The sequence below is a fragment of the Vipera berus genome, assembly GCF_964194415.1.
Source record: "Vipera berus genome assembly, chromosome: 2".
Lineage (NCBI taxonomy): Eukaryota > Metazoa > Chordata > Lepidosauria > Squamata > Viperidae > Vipera > Vipera berus.
In genome coordinates this window covers 24,782,467-24,788,466 of record NC_138203.1, presented here as the reverse complement: position 1 = coordinate 24,788,466, position 6,000 = coordinate 24,782,467, and positions in this window count along the sequence as shown.

Genomic DNA, 6,000 nt, shown 5'->3' with positions numbered 1-6,000 from the left:
ACACATCTTTTGCTTCTTTATATTTTCAACTTTAATGAAGTTAAAATTTCTTCACCAATCTAGATGAAAATACATTCAAATATTTGAGTAACAGTCGGCCATATTCCTATCCATAATTGAAAATGCTAGTTATAATTTCTAATGCCAGATGCCGCTTAGGATCATGGAGTCTGGAATACTGCATGTTCTAACCCCATTTTTTCTGACCTTTCAGATATGTGTAAGATGCTTTGATTTGCTGTCAAATGTTCATTGTGTGAAAACATGGGAGTCTTCTTAGATATGATATTCAGTTTGGAGAACTCCCTAACAGAGGAGATCAAACTAGTTCCTAACTTGACATCTTTCTATTTACATGCAAAACAACTTTTACTTAGGTAGATCTTGATATAGGTAGATATGTTATTCATGGATTTGTACTATGAAATTTTAAATTCCAAAAGTTCCCTATGTAATAGAAATTAATTTATTAAAGAAGAGAGTCTCTTAAAAACAAATTATTAAATTTGCTTACATAAAAAATTGACTGTTACGTGAAAATGCTCACCTTAACTTTGCCATAATAAAAGTATTTAATGTCAGTATTTTTGTCAGATATATTGTTTTTATTTACAGTTCTTATGTACCTTGGTCTGAGCTGGCTTAGGTTAGGAGACTCTGGATAATACACCCTTTGGTGGATTCTCTTGTATATGTGCTGGAATGGAAATATTAGGCAGTGGTTCCACTCATCCTTTCAATTTTTCCTAGTACCTAAGAACAACATTTGATTTACTTGTCTAGAATTGCTGAGAATACTGTGGGGGAAAATTAAGAGAACTACATTATCAGTGGAGTTTGTTAGAAGTCTGAGCGTCAAATCATTTCTTTTGGAGAATAATAAATTTAGGTGGCAGTGGCACATTATTTATTTATTTATTTATTTTATTTTATTAAATTTTTATACCACCCTATTCCCAAAGGACTCAGGGCGGTTTACAGGGCAGCATAAATACAATATAAAAATAGTATAAAATTAAAATAGATTAAATTAATTAAGCCCAACAATTAAAACAATATTAAAAGCTAAAACCTCTTCAGTCCAGGCCTGATAGATCAAAAAACCAGGTTTTCAGGTCCCGGCGAAATGAATGCAGATCGGGGGCGGTCCGAAGTTCCACCGGTAAATCATCCCAAAGGGCAGGCGTGCCTACAGAGAATGCCCTCCCCCTGGGGATCACCCGCCGGCACTCCTTAACCGCCGGCACCCTGAGAAGGCCCTCCCTGTGGGAGCGCACAGGACGATGGGAAGTTGATGCCGGCAGCAGTTGTTCCCTTAGATAATCCGGACCCAAGCCATTTAGAGCTTTATAGGTCATTGCCAACACCTTGAATTAGTCTGCTTTCCTGATCTGGAGAATAACGGAGGCTAGGACTAGAATTAAGATTATAATAGTAAAGGGAGAAATAAAGTATAATGATGGATATCAGGCCATAAATTCTGCATTTCTGATTAAACATGCATAGTTTTGACTTATTCGGCAGGTTGACTGTTCAAAATGAATGCACGAAAGTTTTTGGATTTACAAGATAACAAAACAATATTGTACAACCGAATAAAACAAAGCAAATGTAATGCATAAATGTCAGATTTACTTTGGATTCATTACACACAGGGCTACAGGGCCTCAATTTAAAACAGGATATGGGCTGGGTTTGTTTTCAAGATTAAGAATAAATTTCTTTAAAGTTTAATTAACATTAACTCCAGTTTCCATATTTTCCTCAGCTTATAGAGAAAGACTATTATAGCTGGAAGACCAAGAAAAATAGGGGAATTTAGGGGGAAAAGTGACATTCTAAGTGTAATACAAAATAAATTACCGACTTTCTTGGAAGGTTTGCGCTTGTACAAACAAGGTTCCTTTTTACAGATGAATAGGGCTAGATTTAGACCGGCATCCGACTCCAGTGTAGCGTTGCCAGCTTGAGAGGGCACTGGACTTGGAAAACACCTGTTGTGGGATGTGCATGCAACCATCAATTCAACAGCTGAAACAAATGGTACATGCAGTTTATCTTTATTTGTAAATCTGACAGCACCTATCTGACTGGATAATAGTTCTTTCTTTCTTTCTTTCTTTCTTTCTTTCTTTCTTTCTTTCTTTCTTTCTTTCTTTCTTTCTTTCTTTCTTTCTTAAATGTGATTTGTGGGAAAATATACAGGACTGGTGACAATGCAAAAATCCTATGAAGTGAATCAGATTCTGGCAAGCTGTTTATTGTCATCTATGATGGAGCCATATCTAGCAGGCTAATTGTGAATCAGAGTATTAAAAGGCTACAAAACAATAAGTAAAATTTAATAAATATTGAAGAAGCCAAGACACTTTCCTGGAACTGGGCATTATCTAGACCCGTACCAATCGGGTTTCAGGCCCGGGTACAGCACGGAGACGGCATTGGTCGCGCTGGTGAATGATCTCTGGCGGGCTCGGGACAGGGGCTACTCCTCTGTCCTAGTCCTTTTAGACCTCTCAGCGGCTTTTGATACCATCGACCATGGTATCCTGCTGCGACGTCTCAGGGGGTTAGGAGTGGGAGGCACAGTTCTCCAGTGGTTCTCCTCCTACCTTCTGGGATGCTCGCAGTCGGTGTTGGCAGGGGGGCAGAGATCGACCTTGAGACCTCTCATTTGTGGAGTTCCTCAGGGATCGGTTCTCTCGCCTCTCCTGTTCAACATCTATATGAAGCCGCTGGGTGAGATCATTCGTGGTTTTGGAGTTGGGTATCATCAATATGCTGATGATACCCAGCTTTTTATTTCGACCCCAAACCACCCCAGTGATGCCCTCGACGTGATGTCCCGCTGCCTGGAGGCGGTCCGGGTCTAGATGGGGAGGAACAGGCTTCGACTCAACCCTGACAAGACTGAGTGGCTGTTCGTGCCGGCATCCTGGGAAATTCCGATTATTCCATCTTTGGCCATGGGGGGTGAGCTATTACCCCCCGTAGATAGGGCGCGCAACTTGGGGGTCCTTCTAGATTCACAGCTCTCTTTAGAAGAGCATATCGGAGCTGTGACTAGGGGGGCCTTTGCCCAGGTTCGCCTGGTGCGCCAGTTGCGACCCTATCTAGACCGGGATGCCTTGCGTACAGTCACTCATGCGCTCGTGACTTCTCGTCTAGACTACTGTAATGCTCTCTACATGGGGCTGCCCTTGAAGTCCACTCGGAGGCTCCAACTGGTGCAAAATGCAGCCGCGCGAGTTGTGCTGGGGGTTTCCCGATACTCCCATGTTACACCTTTGCTCCGCGAGCTGCATTGGCTGCCGGTTGCCCTCCGGGTGAGGTTCAAGGTGTTAGTGATGACTTACAAAGCCCTACATGGCATGGGTCCGGATTACCTACGGCAACACCTGCGGCCGGCGTCAACTTCCCTCCGTCCAGTGCGCTCCCACAGAGAGGGCCTCCTCAGGGTGCCTCTGATCAAAGAATGCCGATTGGTGGCCCCCAGGGGGAGAGTGTTCTCTGTGGGCGCGCCAGACCTATGGAACCGCTTGCCGGTTGAGCTCCGGACGGCCCCCGACCTCCGCTCCTTCCGGCGCGACTTAAAAACATATCTATTCGAGCAGTTCTGACCTGGTCTGATGGGTTAGGGTTGGGGTTTTAATATGTTCTAATACTGTTTTAAACTGGGCTAAATATTTAATCGTTTTTTAACTTTTGTATTCTGCTTTTTTATATTTATTGCCCTGTACACTGCCCTGAGTCCTTCGGGAGAAGGGCGGTATAAAAATATAATTAAATAAATAAATAAATAAACTTTATATGGCTTATATGTGCATTTTTTCAACTGATGTTCTCCAATAAGTCAGGTCTGTAAAATCCATAGTCCCAGCTACCATATCATGGCCTAGTGTGAGTGGATTCATCTAAAGGATTTATTTATTTTTGTGCTTTTAAGTAATGTTGACTGCTGTCAACTGCCTGTACTGCCTGCAGTTTTCTTGGGAAGGTTTTGCAGAAGTGGTTTGTCATTGTCTTGTAAGGTCCCAGTCCCTTATGTGAACTTGAGATATCATATCAATCTAATCAGATAATCCAAGTGTACACTTCTTGATCAAGCAGCACTTTAAGCAGCTGGGTAGCCAACAATCTGGAACGCTGGCAGAGTTACATCCAGAAGTGCCACACCTTAGAAAGTTAGTAGCATTACTTTATAAACTTTGTTAGCCAATGAAAATCAGATAACAGAGCCATTACAACATAAGGAAGACATCAGTCATTCCTGTACACTCCCTTATTCCCTCCTTCAGTACATCCCATCCATGTACATGATTCTCACACCTGCATGAGATTTCCCTGGTGCAAAAGCCAATTACAAAAAGCAAGAAAGCAACAGTTAGACTAAACCAGGGGTAGGCAACGTCAGCTTTTTTATGATTCATGGACTTCAACTCCCAGAATTCCTGAGTCAGCTGACTCAGGAATTCTGGGAGTTGAAGTCCATGAGTCATAAAAGAGCCGAGGTTGCCTATCCCTGGACTAAACAATTTCCCTTTGTTCCAGAACCTTTCAGTCTTCTTCCTGGAACTGAGAGGGTGTGACTGGTCCAAGGTCACCCAATTGAATTTGTGCCTGCAGGAAGAGTAGAACTCATGGTCTCCCAGTTTCTGACATGATGCCTTAACCCAGGGGTGTCAAACTGCTGGCCCGCGGGCTGGACGCATCATCTGGAAGCTGCACCCACCCCATTGCCGGCAATGGCAAAACTGTCCTGATACATTGCGCGATGTCATGTGACATTGAGAGTTTGAGCACTCTTCTCAGTGGTACTTATGGTTAAACACATTTGGATATGTAAAGCCAATCAGTGTAAGTCTGCCATTAATATTTTGCCATAATCTAGACTAGCATTACTTTGCTTCCATTCATTCATGTCTGATTCTCAGAGATTGCCTGGACAAGTCCCTGCAGTTTTTTTGGCAAGGTTTTTCACAAGTGGTTTGCCATTGTCTCCTTCCTAGGGCTGAGAGAACATGACTGACCTGAGGCCAGTCAGCTCTCTTTCTAAGGGTCTACAACCAAGCTATTATTTTCTTATTATATTAGTAACTCTGATCTTCATTATTATCATCTTATTGACTCTTTGCTAAATCTTGACCTTAGTGGGCTTTAGACATGTTTTTAATGAAGATCATTTAATGGAAAACAGTGTTTTCAGTAAAACAGAATGATTATATGTATATATAGAATATTGGATTTTTTAAAAAAAAATAATCTTCACAATCTAGTAATAGCAATTTGATTACTAGTAATTTTATTACTAGGGCATTAGTAATAAAACAAGGGAGAAATTGCATCAATCTTCCTCTTTATGTTTATTTAGATTTTATTTATGTATTTATTTATATTTATAAAATATTTATAACGTATTGGCCGCCCATCTTAGGGTAACTCTGGATGGAGTTTATTTGATTCTAAATTGGATTTCCGACTACTGAAAATATGACATGTAAGACAGACAAGGTTAATTAACTTTAAAATTTCATCAACAAAAGCCACATTGTTTACTAATAATTAATGGCATATTATATTTAACATGAAAAGGAAGCAATGTAGAAATGTATTGTTCCTAAATTAAATATTCATCTTTCCTAGTCTGTTAAATGATTTGTTACTATATATTTAGAAATACTTGGGTTAAAATTGGCAGCTTTTATTTTCTGCTTTCTAGTACAGTATTCTTTGGCTTGGATGTAATCTTTTCTTGTTAAAGTTTCTAAAAAGAAGCAGGAGAGAATAAACTCTCTAATTTGGATCCTAACTTCATTGTGATTTGTCTGTCAGTTCACTGGATTCAAAATCTTCCATCACAATTAGCACCAGATTTCCTTATCCTTGAATGCTCACAAGGTTCTCCAGTGATGGCTTTTCAGTGTGAAGACCTGAAACAAGAGGATGAATTCAATAGCGACCCAAATTGGTGAATGAAGACTATTCTTAGGCTATTGTGCT